Source organism: Triticum urartu, chromosome 6 (assembly GCF_003073215.2).
Source record: "Triticum urartu cultivar G1812 chromosome 6, Tu2.1, whole genome shotgun sequence".
NCBI lineage: Eukaryota > Viridiplantae > Streptophyta > Magnoliopsida > Poales > Poaceae > Triticum > Triticum urartu.
In genome coordinates this window covers 100,785,171-100,803,388 of record NC_053027.1, presented here as the reverse complement: position 1 = coordinate 100,803,388, position 18,218 = coordinate 100,785,171, and positions in this window count along the sequence as shown.

The window sequence follows — 18,218 nt, the reverse complement described above, 5'->3', positions numbered from 1 at the left end:
ATCCGTCTGTAACAAACCTGACATTGCCTCTATCGGGCCGGGGGAATCCAGCGCAGGTGTAAGGGCATATTTATCCCTAAGTGGTTTTGGTGATTGATGACAATGCATTTGCGGACTAACCAGGTGCATTGAGCATTTCAGATATCTCATGTCTAGGCACAAGACGATTCGGTGCCCCTCGGAGCCTATCGAAGACGACGTTTCTCTATGTTTCCTTTCGGTGGATTTGAGTCGTAGCAAAGCCGTACTATTAAGAGGGGTCCGCTTTGGAAAGGTTAGGGTGGAATCATCACGTACACATCTATTCCTTTGCACCACCTTTCCTTGCTTCTTTCGATCACCGGTTGTTCCCCTTGTCACTACGAAGATGAAGGCATCCTAGTGATGCTGGTCTGCAGCGTGCGGTAGTACTGCTCAAGGGAGCAGTAGTACCACACCTAGCCATGGTAGTACCGCCCTAGGTAGCAGTAGTACCGCTCCTAGCATGCGGTAGTACCGTGGTCTCTGGTCCAACACCGTGGCGTGGGCGGATGTAGGGGCGGATGTAATTTTTTACTTCCGCACCCTACGCGGTAGTACTACTCCCTGCAAGCTGTAGTACCGTGCCGGATTTTTGCACTGACCAAAACTCAGCGGAAGTAGCCATGGATGTAATTTTATTAGTCCGTGCCTTCCCAGCCCATAATGAGCTCTGCCTTGCGGTAGTACCACAAGGGCGCGCGGTAATACTGCTCCGGCGGTTCTACCGCTCCTTGCCTTGAGCAACAGGGCCTCACATGGTTCCTGCCGCGCGAGCGGTAGTACCACACTTCCCAGCGGTAGTACCGCAAGGCTGTGCGGTTGTACCGCTGGTCAGTGTGGTAGTACCGCATGGCGCGGGCTGAGTAGGTGGGTAACGGTTGGATTTGTCTTCTCACTATAGAAGGGGGGTCTTCTTCCCCAAGTTTACTACCTCTTCCCTCCCTAATCTCCATTGTTGCTCAAAGCTCCATTTTCGCCCGATCTCTCTCCCTAGCCAATCAAACTTGTTGATTTTCTAGGGATTGGTTGATAAGGCCCCGATCTACACTTCCACCAAGAGAAATTTGATTCCCCCCACTAATCCTTTGTGGATCTTGTTACTGTTGGGTGTTTGAGTACCCTAGACGGTTGAGGTCACCGCGGAGCAATACTCCATTGTGGTGAAGCTTTGTGGTGTCATTGGGAGCCTCCAATTAAGTTGTGGAGATTGCCACTACCTTGTTTGTAAAGGTTCGGTCGCCGCCTCCAAGGGAACCAATAGTGGAATCACGGCATCTCGCATTGTGTGAGGGCGTGAGGAGGATACGGTGGCCCTAATGGCTTCTTGGGGAGCATTGTGCCTCCACACCACTCCAACGGAGACGTACTTCCTCTCAAAGGGCAACCTATGCGCTCCTAACCAGATGAGCAAAATCAGAACCCAAAATGCGCCTAAGCTGCTTAATTACCATCCAGGTGGGAGTCCGAGAAGAACACCACCTCCACTCTCGCAACCCTTGTAACTCTAAGAGCTCCTGAACAACCATGGTCGAGAGCATGCCACGACAGTTTCAAACTAGAGTTTTCATTGCTCCTAGTGGTCCTCCGCCATGGCGGCCACTGATCCATCGTTAGAACTCTTGTCGCTTGTTGAATCGTCACTTCCTTTTCATTTATTCGTATTTGCATTTTTCTGCGGTGTTCCCGTCAGATCCTATTCCACATGAACATTCTTCGTACCATCAAACTGATCCACCATATGAGCAGTATTTTCCACCGGTATGATACGATAGCCCACCATTGATAGGTGGTGTAGCGGCCTCGTTATTTGCTGGTAGGGTATTAGAGTCATGTGCAGTTCTCTTCCCAAGAACAAAAAATCTTCCATGCAGACGTCTTCGCTTGTACTTACTGCATGAGTTCCAGTAGATCCACCATTGCCATCTTCCTAGTACACACCATTCCAACACCAGTTTCCACCTGGAAAAGTACCATCTCTTCCACAACCATGCCCATAGACTGATCCAGCAAGGCATGCACCTCTTACTCTACCAAAGGAACCTCAATCTGTTCCATCAAAGTCATCCCCACATTTTGTATTGCTTGAACCACGGCCACACCACGACCTTGTCTGCGACCGCCGCTACGGCCAACATCCCTACATCGTCCACCATATGCTAGAATAAAGTCACCCCTTTCCAGATTAGCCTCATCATGCACGTTGTCCCCGTATTCCTGATGCCAGTGCCCCATTAAACCGTAGTTGCCCCATAAAATAGGGAGCTTCTCGTATTTGACCTAGTACCACTCTTCTGTCCATCCTTTGTTACCAAGACAAATCTTATCAGTTCCATATGCGCCTTAAGTTTCAACCTAATCTAGACGAATTCACCTATAAACCCTGCTTGCATCTTGAATTGCACCTCTCGAATCTCTCCCATCGATCAGGACATAGCTCGGGGTGCACGATCAAACAATAAATTATCAGGTAATTTATGCACCAGAGCCCATACAGTCGGTTTATCCAATACAACTGATATAGGGTTTGCAAAACCAACATACTCTTCAATCAACAAAGCCTGATTTCTAACAACCATGGCCCCATGTTCATTGGTTTGTTCCAATCACCTAGAGCAACCGAGTTGAATTGTGACAAGATTTAAACCAATTCTTCTTGATATAACATCCTTCGTAGGGTTCCATGTTGACTGCATGTCCGCAAAGAGTGAACTAGGGATTGATGTCTACTACACAACCTTCTTCTTGTAGACGTTGTTGGGCCTCCAAGTGCAGAGGTTTGTAGGACAGTAGCAAATTTCCCTCAAGTGGATGACCTAAGGTTTATCAATCCGTGGGAGGCGTAGGATGAAGATGGTCTCTCTCAAACAACCCTGCAACCAAATAACAAGTCCCCAACACACCCAATACAATGGTAAATTGTATAGGTGCACTAGTTCGGCGAAGAGATGGTGATACAAGTGCAATATGGATGCTAGATATAGGTGTTTGTAATCTGAAAATATAAAAACGGTAAGGTAACTAATGATAAAAGTGAGCGTAAACGGTATTGCAATGCGTTGAAACAAGGCCTAGTGTTCATAATTTCACTAGTGCAAGTTCTCTCAACAATAATAACATAATTGGATCATATAACTATCCCTCAACATGCAACAAAGATTCACACCAAAGTCACTAATAGCGGAGAACAAATGAAGAGATTATTGTAGGGTATGAAACCACCTCTATGTTATCCTTTCTGATCGATCTATTCAAGAGTCCGTAGTAAAATAACACGAAGCTATTCTTTCCGTTCGATCTATCCTAGAGTTTGTACTAGAATAACACCTTAAGACACAAATCAACCAAAACCCTAATGTCACCTAGATACTCCAATGTCACTTCAAGTATCCTTGGGTATGATTATACGATATGCATCACACAATCTCAGATTCATCTATTCAACCAACACAAAGAACTTAAAAGAGTGCCCCAAAGTTTCTACTGGAGAGTCAAGACAAAAACGTGTGCCAACCCCTATGCATAAGTTCACGAGATCATGGAACTCGCAAGTTGATCACCAAAACATACATCAAGTGGATCACGTGAATATCCCATTGTCACCACAGATAAGCACATGCAAGACATACATCAAGTATTCTCAAATCCTTAAAGACTCAATCCGATAAGACAACTTCAAAGGGAAAACTCAATTCATCACAAGGAGATAGGTAGAGGGGGAGAAACATCATAAGATCCAACTATAATAGCAAAGCTCGCGATACATCAAGATCATGCCGAATCAAGAACACGAGAGAGAGAGAGAGAGATCAAACACATAGCTACTGGTACATAGCCTCAGCCCCGAGGGTGAACTACCCCCTCCTCGTCATGGAGAGCGCCGGGATGACGAAGATGGCCACCGAAGAGGGATTCCCCCCTCCGGCAGGGTGCCGGAATGGGTCTAGATTGGTTTTCGGTGGCTATGGAGGCTTGCGGCGGCGGAACTCCCGATCTAGGTTATGTTCTGGAAGTTTGGGTATATATAAGAGATGTTGGTGTCGGGAACAAGTCAGGGGGGTCTCCGAGGCGGCCACGAGGAAGGGGGCGCGCCCTGGGGGGTAGGGCACGCCCCCACCCTCGTGGGTGCCTCGGGACTCTTCTAGCCCATCTCTGATACTCTGTGGGATTCTTCCGGTCCAAAAATAATCTCCATGAAATTTCAAGTCAATTGGACTCCATTTGGTTTTCCTTTTCTGCGATACTCAAAAACAAGGAAAAAATAGAAACTGGCACTGGCCTCTAGGTTAATAGGTTAGTCCCAAAAATCATATAAAATAAGATATAAATGCATATAAAACATCCTAGATGGATAATATAATAGCATGGAACAATAAAAAATTATAGATATGTTGGAGACGTATCAAGCATCCCCAAGCTTAATTCCTGCTCGTCCTTGAGTAGGTAAATGATAAAAACAGAATTTTTGATGTGGAATTCTACCTAACATATTCATCAATGTAATCTTCTCTATTGTGGTAAGAATATTCAGATCCTTAAGATTCAAGATAAAAGTTTAATATTGACACAAAAATAGTAATACTTCAAGCATACTAACCAAGCAATTGTGTCTTCTCAAAATAACATCACCAAAGAAAGCTCATCCCTACAAAATCATATAGTTTGGCCATGCTTCATTTTCGTCAGACAAAATGCTCCCATCATCAATAACCCCAATGACAAGCCGAGCAATTGGTTCATACTTTTTAATGCGCTTCAGCCTTTTCAACCCTTACGCAATACATGAGCGCAAGCCATGGATATAGCACTATAGGTGGAATAGCATATGATGATGGGAGTTATGTGAGAAGACAAAAAGGAGAAAGTCTTACATTGACGCGACTAATCAATGGGCTATGGAGATGCCCATCAATTGATGTCAATGCGAGGAGTAGGGATTACCATGCAACGGATGGACTAGAGTTATAAGTGTATGAAAGCTCATCAAAAGAAACTAAGCGGGTGTGAATCCAACATGGATGTAATTTTATTAGTCCGTGCCTTCCCAGCCCAGCATGAGCTCTGTCTTGCGGTAGTACCGCAAGGGCATGCGGTAGTACCGCTCCGGCAGTTCTACCGCTCGTTGCCTTAAGCAACAGGACCTCACCTGGCTCCTGCCACGCAAGCGGTAGTACCGCAAGGCTGTGCGGTAGTACTGCTGGTCAGTGCGGTAGTATCACATGGCGTGGGCTGAGTAGGTTGGTAACAGTTGGATTTGTCCTCTCACTATATAAAGGGGGTCTTCTTCCCCAAGTTGACTACCTATTCCCTCCCTAAGCTCCATTGTTGCTTAAAGCTCCATTTTCGCCCGATCTCTCTCCCTAGCCAATCAAACTTGTTGATTTTCTAGGGATTGGTTGAGAAGGCCTCGATCTACACTTCCACCAAGAGAAATTTGATTCCCCCCACTAATCCTTTACGGATCTTGTTACTCTTGGGTGTATGAGCACCCTAGACTGTTGAGGTCACTGCAGAGCCATAGTCCATTGTGGTGAAGCTTCATGGTGTCGTTGGGAGTCTACAATTAACGCTCCAACTCTTAAGTGGTGCAAGATGGAGACGATGAATTTGCAATGAATGAAGATGAAGAACCTCGTGAGCTTTACCGGAGATTAACCACTCTCGCGGTCTCACTCCGAGATCATGGGAGCAAGGATACGGATGACAATTGGATCAAGCACAAGTTTCTCAAGGCCATGATGCCTTACCATAAGGCCATGTCCTCCGTCATCCGTCAAAGGACAGACTTCCACACCTTGTCCTCAAGTGAAGTGTTGGATGATTTTGTGGGAATGAGGATCTTGGACAAGACCGTCGACAATGCGGTGTTGCGTTCTCAAAGAGCAAATAAGCCCAACCTTGCCCTGATGGCCAAGGCTAGTGTGGAAGAAGAGGATGAAGAGGAGAGTAACCCCGAAGATACAAAATATGCTTATCATGAGCACAGGGCTCTCGCTTCAAGGAAATTATGGAGCACGAAGAACTCAAGGTCCAACTTCAACAAGAACAACTCAAGTGGCGCCAAGGGCAAGCAATGTGTGAGGACTTGCTATAATTGTGGCAATGTGGGCCACTTTGTTGTGGAGTGCCCATATGAGAAGAGGGAACACAATGGTGGCAAGCTCATCCGAAAATACAAGGCCAAGTCCTTCCCCAACAAGAACAACTTCACCAAGAACACTCCTCCCAAGGGGTTGGTGGCACAAGAAGAGTACAATGAGGATGATGATGATGATGATGGTGAGTCGGTTTCCATCGCCTCCGTTGCCATTGCGACAACTCCACGGGTGTCCCTCTTCGACTCACTCAATGAGAACATCACCGCCAAGTGCCTCATGGCTAAAGTCACCAACAAGGTAACCTCCAACATCCAAACTACCATCATTACTAATCCTTCTTTGACGGATTACATTGATGAAAGTGAGGGGTCTAATGAGGAGGAAAATGAGTTTGAGTCTTTTATGAGTAAGCTCAATGGTAAGTCCAAGAAGCACTTTGTTGCTCTCTTGGAACAACTTGGTGAAGACAATGACATGATCGAGGCTCAAGAAGAAACCATTTCTAAGATGGAGGGGCATAGTCGTGACTATGTCGATGAGATATCGGATCTATCTAATGCACTTGAGGAGGAGCGTGGTCGTCGTTTGGCTCTTGAGGAGTCACACAACGATGATCGTGCTAAAATTAAGAAAGATCTTGATCATGCTCTTGTTGTATCTCGTGTGCTAAATTCCGAGAAGGCCATACTTGGCGTTGATCTTGCTAGACTGAAGGAGGAGTTAGATTTACTTGACAAGGCTCACAAGGCCTTGAAGGGTACTCATGCTAGCTTTAAAGATTCTCATGATCAACTCCAAGTGAAGCTAACCAAGGAGAAAACCACTATTCCTCATATGGTGTGAATTGATAATGCAAATGCTACTAACCCTTGTTGTGAGAATGTGCATCTTGTGGAGGAGAATGCAAAGTTGAAGGAGCAACTTGAGAAAGGCCTTGTGTCTTGTATACAAGGTGAGAAGAACCTCAATGACCTTTTGAGCAATCAAAAGGAAGTTATGGCCAAGGAGGGAATTGGGTTCGCACCCAAGTCCAATAACAAGAAGAAGAATAACAAGGCCAACGAACTCCTCTTCTCAAGCAAACTTTTGTGAAGGAGGGAGAGGGTGCTTCTAAGGATAAGAATAACAATGAGAAGGGTGGTGGTGTCAAGAAGGGCAACGCCACCCCTTCCAACAAAGCCGGCGACTTTAACCCTTCTTATGTGTTATGCTAGTGATGGATATGTTTATGATAAATTTGTTGGTTCTCCTTATGAGTACATTGAATGGTCTATTTGGGTTCCTAAGACCCTTGTTACTAACATCAAAGGGCTAATTACAAGATGGGTACCTAAAACCAAGCATTGATCTCTTGTAGGTGTTTGCTTCCGGTGGGGGATCATTGTTGATCGATAGTGGAGCCACAAATCATATGACCGGAAGCAAGGACTTGGTGGTGGACGTGCACAAGATTTTATCTATGCTCACCAATGTTGAGTGGGGTGATGCCTCATCTTCTAAGGTATTAGGACTTGGCAAGGTTGTCATTTCTCATGATCTCACGATCGAGAAAGTCATGCTTGTTGAGTCCCTTGCATACAATTTACTTTCCGTTCGTGAACTTGCACTCATGGGCTTTGCCATTTTCTTTGATATTGATACTGTGGCCCTCTTGTGGAGCCAGAATCTTAAAATAGCCTTTGTTGGGCATGTCGAGAACGGTCTCTATGTGATTAACTTTTCGGAGCGACCCACTAAGACCGTGACATGCCTAATGGCTAAAGTTGACGTGGGATGGCTTTGGCATCGCCGTTTAGCCCATGTCAATATGAGATCTTTGCAAAGTCTTCTCAAGGGGGACCATGTCCGTGGACTAACAAATGTTAGTTTTGCCGAAGGTCGTGCTTGCAGTGCTTGTATTGAAGGAAAGCCACATGAGAAGGCTCACCCTCACACGACTAACATCTACTCAAAGAGGCCCTTGGAGCTCCTTCACTTGGATATCTTTGGACCTCCATCCTTTGATAGTCTTGGGGGTAGAAAGTATTTCTTGGTGATTGTGGATGATTATTCAAGATACACTTGGGTATACTTCTTCAAGAGGAATAGTGAGACCCAACAAACCATCATTGACTTTGCAAATGAAGCTCAACGCCAACACAATGCAAAGATCTTGACAATAAGAAGTGACAACGGCACCGAGTTCAAGAACTACACATTGGATGAGTTTCTTAGTGATGAGGGGATCAAGCATCAATATTTCGCACCTTAAACCCCTCAACAAAATGGTATAGTAGAGAGGAAGAACCGGACGTTGATGGATGCGGCAAGGACCATGATGGCAGAGTTCAAGTCTCCATACAACTTTTGGGCTGAAGCCATCAACACCGCATGTCATGCATCAATCGGCTCTATCTCCGCAAAGGCTTGAATGGGACTCCATATGAAATACTCACCGGTAACAAGCCCAACCTCAAGTACTTTCGGGTGTTCGGGTGTAAGTGTTTCATTCTCAAGAAAGGTGTTCGTTTGTCTAAATTTGAGGCTAGAGCTCATGAGGGCATATTTGTTGGTTATGCTACAAAATCTCATGCTTACCGTGTCCTCAATAAGTCAACGGAACTTATTGAGGAGACGTGTAACATGGAGTTTGATGAGAATAATGGCTCCCAAGTGGAGCAAAGTGGTACTTGTGATGTAGGTGATGAAATTCCTCCCCAAGCCATAAGAATAATGGGTGTTGGTCATATCCTACCCATTGAGGAACCCCTTGTGGCCGAAGGAGAAGGAAAATGTTCCACTCAAGTGGAACGATCACCAACCCAAGACCCACATGCTTCTGAAGAACAAAGTGAAGGCCCTCAACCAAATGAACAAGATCAAGGGCAAGATCAACCACAAGACGGTGGTTGTCGGTGTCAAAACCGACGGATCTCGGGTAGGGGGTCCCGAACTATGCGTCTAAGGTCATGGTAACATGAGACAGGGGACACGATGTTTACCCGGGTTCGGGCCCTCTCTATGGAGGTAATACCCTACTTCATGCTTGATTGATCTTGATGAATATGAATATTACAAGAGTTGATCTACCACGAGATCGTAATGGCTAAACCCTAGAAGTCTAGCCTGTATGACTATGGTAATGAGTATCTCCTCCGGACTAAGTCCTCCAGTTTATATAGACACCGGGAGGATCTAGGGTTACACAAGGTTGGTTACAAAGAAAGGAATCTACATATTAGGTCGCCAAGCTTGCCTTCCACGCCAAGGAGAGTCCCATCCGGAAACGGGTGCAGTCTTCGATCTTCGCATCTTCACAGCCCATCAGTCCGGTCCATGGCTAACAGGCCGGACGCCCGAGGACCCCTTAGTCCAGGACTCCCTCAGTAGCCCCTAAACCTGGCTTTAATGACAAGGTATCCGGCGCGTAGATCTGTCTTTGGCATTGCAAGGCGGGTTCCTCCTTCCGAACTCCAAAATAGTCTTCGGACGTACCAATGTGTTCGGACTTGTAACACACACCGCACACAACCGTAGAGATAATATGATATTTCACGAATCCAATCCGCTGATAATTTTTGTAACATGACATCATGTCTGTCCGGTCATGATTTCAAACCATTTTTCGTCTGCCGTTCCATGTTTCGAGACGCAGTTGCCATTGGCATGTCTTGTCAAAGCAGAGATCGTGTCCCCTTATTATGGGATTCTCATCAATACGGGAGTGGGCAACCCAACCGTGCCGTTTACACAGCCCTTGGGAGTAGGCGAATTTTAAGGCGAGTGGGGAAGCGTTCAATATTTACCGCCTTTATAAGGAGGTAAGAATCCCTTTTCTTCACCCACGCCTTCTCTCTTCCTCTGCCCTTCCACTCTTGAGCTCCAACGCCCAAGTTCTCATCGTCTCTGTCTCGAGCAATCACTCAACCATGTCCGGATCCGGAGGTCAAGGCAAGTAGATGGCCTCCTCCGTCCAGGAGGAGGATATCGCCGAGCTTCGGGCGGCCGGATACCTGGCGAAGGGAATCGCCCACCGCCTGAGGGCCCAAGGGCAAATCGTTCCCACGCCTAAGCCCAACGAGAGGGTAGTATTCATCCCCCATTTCCTCCGCCGGTTAGGGTTTCCACTCCACACCTTCGTCCGTGGGCTGATGTTCTACTACGGGATAGACTTCCATGATCTATCCCCAAACTCCCTCCTCAACATCTCGGCGTTCATCATCGTGTGTGAGGCCTTCCTCCGCATCCAATCCCACTTTGGGCTGTGGTTGAAGGTCTTCAATGTGAAGCTGAAGGTGGTGGATGGCTAGCACGCGGAGTGCGGAGGCGCCATGGTGAGCAAGCTGGCTAATGTCTCCTGGCCGAAAGGCACTTTCGTGGAGACTGTAAAAGAATGCCAGAAACATTGGTTCTATATCACAGAACCCCGCGGCACCACCTGGGCCGCAACTACTGAATTCAACTCTGGTGCTCCTATGCGACTCACCTCCTGGGTCGACAAGGGCCCGAACTGGTGTTCGCCAGACGAGCTGACAGCGCGACAAGCGCACATTCAAAGCATGATGGATAAAGATATCAAACTCGTCGATATAATCTAGGTGATGCTAGTTCGCCGGATTCTCCCATGCCAAAGACGAAGCCGCCCTCTATGGGAGTTCAATCCGAAGAAGCACCATATCCTGAAGAGGCTCTTCGAAACCACTCACGAAGATGCCTGGAGGTTGCTTTTTAAGGGCAACGAAACACCGCCGGCCACAGATTCGGACCGCGAGCATAACATCAACCACCTCGCCAACGAGGTATGTTATTCTTACTGCATCCCTTACTTGCTTGTTTCAAGGATTATGTCTAAGATTTTATCGTCATCATTTCTTCAGGACTGGATGGAGAGGGCAAAGCGGATCCAATGTCCGGCTTCGCTGCCTGAAGAACCAGTCATCCCCCGTTTAGCGAAGTTGCTGGTGTCGGTGCCCTACAAGGCACCGGAGAAGAAGGCCACTGGGAAGGCCAAGGGGGTCCGGAGTGGTCCCCGCCGCAAGGGTGCTTCGGATGCAACGTCCGAAGACAAGACTCATTCCTCCGTCGCCGAAGACGACGACGATGAGGAGGAGGAGGAAAACAACCCTCCCCTGATGAGGGGAAGAAGAAGAGGGCGGCCTCCACCATTCTGGAGGCGGAGGCGCCAAGAAGGGGAAAGGCCCACTCGTGGACAGCTCCGCATGGGACGTTGAAAGCAGTCCAGAGCAACGCCCCTGCACTAAGCCGCGGGCCGCATTGTAAGTGCTAAGACTTATATCCACCCATAAAGTTTCTCCTCTTCATTGTATTGACATGATTGGTTATGTTATTGTAGTCCGGCCCACAACAGCTCCCCACGATCCTCGTCGGGGAGGCTCGTTGGATTCCAAGGTGATGGCCAGCGATTCACCGCAAGCCGCTCACTCCCCCAAGGCCAAGCGCGATGCGGACGTGCTGTCCTGAAGGACTGTTCCAGGCAGGGGAGAGGCTCAGGAGGCGCCAAAAGGCGAAACCCCCGTCACCGGACACCAAGGGGAATCAATCCCCGTGGAGAATGGTGGGGAGGGCCATATTCAGTTTGGCCCTCAGCCGGACTCAATTCCAGAGACCGAGGCAGCTCCGGAATCCGGCATGCAACCTCCTTCGAAAGAAGGGGGGATGCCTATTCCGCCGGTGACCCCTGTCCAACCAGGGGCACCGAATAATTTGCTGGAAGCACTGCGAGGTGCTTCCATTGTGGATGAGCACCGTGTCCTTATGGGCACGGTAATTGAAAGGGTTCAGTCCGCCAAGAGCGGACTAACCGAAGCCTGCAGCAGCCTGCTGACAAGTTTTGAGGTAAGCGACGCAAAAAGGAGAAAATCCCAATGTAAACAGTAGCCCCTGAGACACTGTCCGGTGTTCGGAATGAAAAAGCCGGACAGAGGATCAATCTCCTATGGCAGGAAACTAACTAAATTTTTTCTGAAATGTAAACACAGGCGTCGATGTTGGCCGCAGCCTCGCATACTGCCGGAGTCTCCAGCCTGAAGTAGAAACTGGCGGAGGCCGAGGAGGAGCTGGGCCAGGTGAAGAGGCAGCTCCGAGAAAAACAAGGTAAGTAATAACCTGTTATGTATTCGAAAAAAGGAAAACGAAATGCAATGACCGAAATGCCATAATGTGTATAGAGGCGACGACCGAGGTCGAGGCCCTGAAAAAGGCCCTGGTCGAAGCCGAAGGGAAGGCTATCAAGGAGCTGGCCGCTCGGAAGAAGCTCAAGGCCCAGGTCAACGAGGTCCAACAAGAGCTCAAGGACGCGGTGAAGAAGTGTGAGGCCTTGGAGCGCGATGAGTCAGTTCAAGAGACCGAACTCGCCAAGGCTCGTCAGAGTGCGGAGGCAGCCCGGAATGAGGCCTAGGGCGCCCTCCAGGAGATCCAGGAGGCCAGGAAGATCGTGGCGGGTAAGGCATTCAATATGCAAAGCAAGAATGTGAAGATGAAATATCGTTTACTAACCCAGATTCAGAGTTCTCCAGGGGCTTTTACTGATTTGCCACGCAGTGTGGCTGATGCCGCGGGGTTCTTCCGAGCCGAAGAAGGGAGCTCCATGGAGAAGTTGTTCTGGTCACAATATCTTGCGCCAGAACATTCGGTGCCCTTCAGCGATCCGCTAAAATAGCTGGTCGAGCTGCATAGCGTGGCCGAACTGGCCATGAAGGATTTAATAATCCGATTGTGGCCAGCCGAAGCTATACCCGGCAGTTACTTCGGCCTCGTGAAGCGACTGGTGGATGCATGTCCTCGGCTGGACGTCGTCAAGCGGTCCGTCTACATCGAGGGCGCACGTCTGGCCTTCTCCTATTGAAAGGTCTGGTGGGCGAAGCTGGATGCTGTCAAATTAGCGACCGAGGGGCCGCCGGAGGGCAAGGAGCACCACACACCCGAGCGATACTTCGGCGATATCTTGGAGGGGTCCCGCATTGTTGCGGATCATTGTGCGAAAGACACTATCTTTGAATGAATGTATTCAAGCTCCCTCTACCTTGTATGATAAAACAAAGTGATTGTGCAATATAATGCTTGTTATGTTTTTAAATTTTTACTTCCTGTGTGGCCGTGTTGTATGAAATCTGAGGGTTAACCAGTCGCCGGCTTCTACCCCCATGTAGGTAGTACGGGGGTGTTCGGGATGGAATATAAACAATCTCGATCCAATTAGATGGTCCTTGAAGGAGTTGTTTAGCGCAACGAACCAGGCAACCAGGCTATGCGGCTATAACGCCCTCACTTAGCCATAGGAGTTCGACAATAAAAACATGGGCACAACCCCTAGTATCTGAAATAGAGTGATATAAGCGTCTGATCGGGAAGTATCAATCCTTCGCGTAATGCGGAAGAAATCTCCAACGATTTGTAACCTTCGAATAGCTATCTGGCTCTTGCCGCGTCATGACAGTCAGTTTTCGGCTTTCTCTACTGAGGTGCTCCTTTGGATAAACCAAGGAACAATCACAGTAGTTCTCCCTTTACTACCTTAGCCGATATAGCGGAACGTAAGGTAGCAAGCACAGGAGCCAGGCAACCCAACTATTGACCAAAGATATGATTCGGAGCCAATGCATATAATGCAAAATTCGGGGTGCCGAACTATACTTATAAAAAGTGTTCGGAATTTTGTTGCCCTAATGTGGGGTGCTATGAAGCCCATGACAAACATCAAACGTACCAAAGTGTACGGGTGCTACCTGATAGGGTTATCCATAGGGAAGCTGAGAGAAAAAAGAGAAAGAAAACAGAAAAGGTGCAAAGGTAAAAGGCTGGGGTCCTAAAGCTCCAGCCGCAAATGGTTCTCATTGTAATTTAATTAGTATGTCAAGGTGCATTAATACAGGTAGGGTGATAAGCAACAGGCTATTTAACATGCCGAAACCAAGGGAGAGCTGCATGTGGGTCCTGAAAAACAGGTAGAGTTATCGTTAATGGAATCACCTAAAAAGTCCCCCATATGTCTGCGTTTCTCGCCGTCTTGGTGTGTTTATCCTTCAAGAGGACCGATGACCAGACCACCAGATGGGGCCTATGGGAATGAGACCTGAAAAGGAGACAAGTAAAAGTGAAAGTATGTGTGTATCCGATGTCGGTTGAGCCGTACTATGGACCATAAGCTAGCTATGCCTCCATCGATGCCCATGGGATTCTGAGTGCGTAGTTATGTACGCGCGGCACGAATGCCACCACTTGATCGGGACTGAGACGGAGGTCGGATTGCTAGTCGAGCTCTTGACGAGCCGAGCTCTCCTGCTGCAGAGTAGTTCGGACCCTCTTAACGGTGTTCGTGGGATCGGCAACCGAATTAAGGTTCTGCTTGAGAAGGCCGCTCTGTACTTCTGCTGCTAAGGCAGCTGTGTGCTCTTCTGTACGGAGGGAGCATTCCATATTTCCATTGACCTTTATGATGCCGCGTGGACCGAGCATCTTGAGCTTGAGATAAGCATAGTGTGGTACTGCGTTGAATCGAGCAAACATATTTCGTCCGAGCAGTGTGTGATAGCCGATGCGGAAGGGGACAATATCGAAGATTAACTCCTTGCTTCGGAAGTTGTCCGGAGATCCGAAGACAACCTCTAATGTGATTGAGCCCGTACAGTGGGCCTCTACGCCTGGTATGGCTCCTTTAAAGGTAGTCGTTGTAGGCTTGATCCTTGATGGGTTAATGCCCATTTTTCGCGCTGTATCCTGATAGAGAAGATTAAGGTTGCTACCTCCGTCCATAAGGACGCGAGTCAGGTGCAACCCATCAATTATTGGGTCTAGGACTAGTGCGGCTGATTCACCATGACGGATACTGGTCGGATGATCCCGGCAATCAAAAGTGAACGGGCATGACGACTGTCGGTGTCAAAACTGGTGGATCTCGGGTAGGGGGTCCCGAACTGTGCATTAGGCGAATGGTAACAGGAGGCAGGGGACACGATGTTTACCCAGGTTCGGGCCCTCTTGATGGAGGTAAAACCCTACGTCCTGCTTGATTGTTCTTGATAATATGAGTAGTACAAGGGTTGATCTACCACGAGATCGAAGAGGCTAAACCCTAGAAGCTAGCCCAAGGTTGTCAGAATCGCGATTCTGTTATACGACTCTACGACTTTATGATCCAAACTAACCCCTCCGATTCTACGATTTTAGTTCATAGAATCTATGTTTTTACTATCCTGATAGTGAAGATTCTACGATTTGCGATCCTACCATCAGATCTCCGATCCGATTCAAAATCGGGATTCTAACAACCTTGAGCTAGCCTATGGTATGATTGTTGTTCCTACGGACTAAACCCTCCGATTTATATAGACACCGGAGGGGGCTAGGGTTACACAGAGTCGGTTACAAGGAAGGAGATCTACATATCCGTATTCCAAAGCTTGCCTTCCACGCCAAGGAGAGTCCCATCCGGACATGGTCGAAGTCTTCAATCTTGTATCTTCATAGTCCGACAGTCTGGCCGAAGGATATAGTCCGGCCGTCCGGATACCCCCTAATCCAGGACTCCCTCAGTAGCCCCTGAACCAGGCTTCAATGACGATGAGTCCGCGCGCAGATTGTCTTCGGCATTACAAGGCGGGTTCTTCTTCGAACTCTGAGTACCTGCTAAATAGTGTCCAGCTTCTCGTATATGTTGCGCTTCTTGGCTTCTGCGTCCAATAATGGCCATCTTCCACGTGTCAAGCGAATCTGAGGAGCCAGGGTGTTTTTACTTTTACCACCCCATCTATGTGAATGAACTGTCTATTAAAGAGACAAGGATCCTCAGATCCAAACCACACCATCCTCCCTCAGCGAGCATTCACCGGAGCGCGCCCAAAATAATCCATCCCAACATGGCCGACCAGCGCAGCTCCTCCTCTCGCTCCCGCAGCCCCAAGCCCGGAGATTGGGAGAAGTGTTCCGTCCTGCACAGCCAATTAGTGAAGCTACAGACCCAGGGATTCCTCCCTCCAGCGTATATGGTCCCGGTTCGAGCCGGGCTCGCCACCTATAATGGCGGGGAGCAAGCGAAGAGCTTTCCCAACCCCTCTAAGGGAGAGCAGGTATGCCTTGTCCCTTATCTGTTAAGGGGACTCGGATTTCCAATCCATCCATTTCTCTGAGGGCTCCTGGAGTTCTACGGCCTCCAGTTGCACAACCTCACCCCTGCCTCCATACTGCACATCGCTGGTTACGTAGCCCTTTGTGAGCTATTTCTGGGTTGCGAAGCTCATTTCACGCTATGGAAGAAGTTGTTTTGCCTTGTGCCCCATACACAGAGGGGATCAATATATCAAGTGGGCGGAGCCGAAGTATGGCGCATCGCCGGGACTGGATACCTATCCGGTACCCCGAAAAAGACGTCCGAGGACTGGCCTTCGGAGTGGTTTTATATGGAGGACGTTCCTCTCACGGATCCTATCCAGATTGGTCTTCCTGAGTTCGACAACGCCCCTCTGAAGAAACGCCTAAGCTGGCGCCCATGGAGCCCACAGAAGGAAGATGATAGAGACATATTTTATCTGATGGGCCAGATAAAGTTGTTGGCCAAATCAGGACTGACCATAACCGAGGTTATGGCAATATGCATTATGCGGGGGGTGCAGCCACTTCAATATCGAGGCCACCCCATGTGGGACTTTAATGGGGAAGATGATGCCATTCGCTGTGGGTGCAGGGGACCGGACTCAGTTGCTGCTCTAGCAAAAATTCTATCCGATCTGTATAAGGGGGAAGAAGAGGAGTTCCTCCGCATCAAGCCACGGGATGGATTCTCCATGAACAACCCTTGAAGCTGGGTGAGCTTCCGCTCTTTTTACTTCCATCCAACCCTTGTTTTCGTGATAAATATTTACCTTGCCGCTTCATCGCAGGAACTGCGTAATGCGGTAGGGGAGATCAATAGCCCACCTCCACAACCGGAGGATCCTGAACGGGTCCTTGACCCCGGCCTCAAAGAGGATCCGGACATATTCGTGGAGCTAATTGATAGGATTTTCTATCAGCTAAGCTGTGATGATGCCATGGTGGCCATTACAGCCGACTACCCTGGGCTACTCCTAGCCTCGCAGGTAAATGAGACAGGAGTCCCAACCTTTGAAAAGGATTTCCTTTTATGCACTTCACCTACCGTATATGAACGGTGTTTTATAGGGAAGGCCCTCGGGACGCCATGCCAAGCCCGCGGCGACTCGCCAACAAGGGGTTTCAAAGCCGGACAGGCTAAAAAGGAAGGCGGTCCAGACGGAGACGCCGGCCCAGAGGTATGATGCAACACCTCACTCCGTGGTTGTTGTCTTTAAAAACATAATAACACCTGTGTTTCCTTAGAAGGAAGAACGCTCACCGGACAATATCCGGAGAGGTCGCTGATCACGCCTCTACCAGTCGGGCTCCAGAGCCGGACACAGAGGTGGAAGCTAACACGAGGCACACACCAGATGCTCCTTCTATAGAGGATGCGGATAAGATATCCGCTACGAATTCCGAAGTGGAGAGCGCCATGAATCACAGGTGTCGCCGAGCCGTACTCCGTGACGCTTGTTTCTCCCGAGAGGCGTTTGATGCCTTCAACTCAGGAGATGCGTACATCCGTGCTGCTCAAAATGGTCTAGCCAGAGCCACGGACCAGTATGTAAAGGATGTACGGGTAAGAAAATTTGATGAGTATATATATCAGTAGCCCCTGAGACTTGAAACAGTTGGCACAACTGATTTAAGGATCATTTATTGTGCAGGTTCTTACAGAGAAGAATACTCGACTGTCACAGGAGCTGGAGGAATGCAAGACCCAACTTCAGGCCGCCGTTGCCGCATTGAAGGAACCTGAAAAGTCCCCAGTTGGTAACATTTGTTTCAAAGAATGATAGGTACCATATAGTGTGTGGCATGGCTGCAGATCTAACAATAGATATTGCAGATGACTCCGGAGAGAATCCGGAGGACCAGCATGTCGTACGACAGCTAAAGGCTGGCGAACGTGTGCTGACTAAGGTCAGGCAGGAGAAAAACAATCTCCAAGACGCCAATACCAAGCTGAGCGTGGAACTGAAAGATGTTCGAGCCCAGCTTGCGGACTCCGAGAAGGAGAATAAGTGGCTT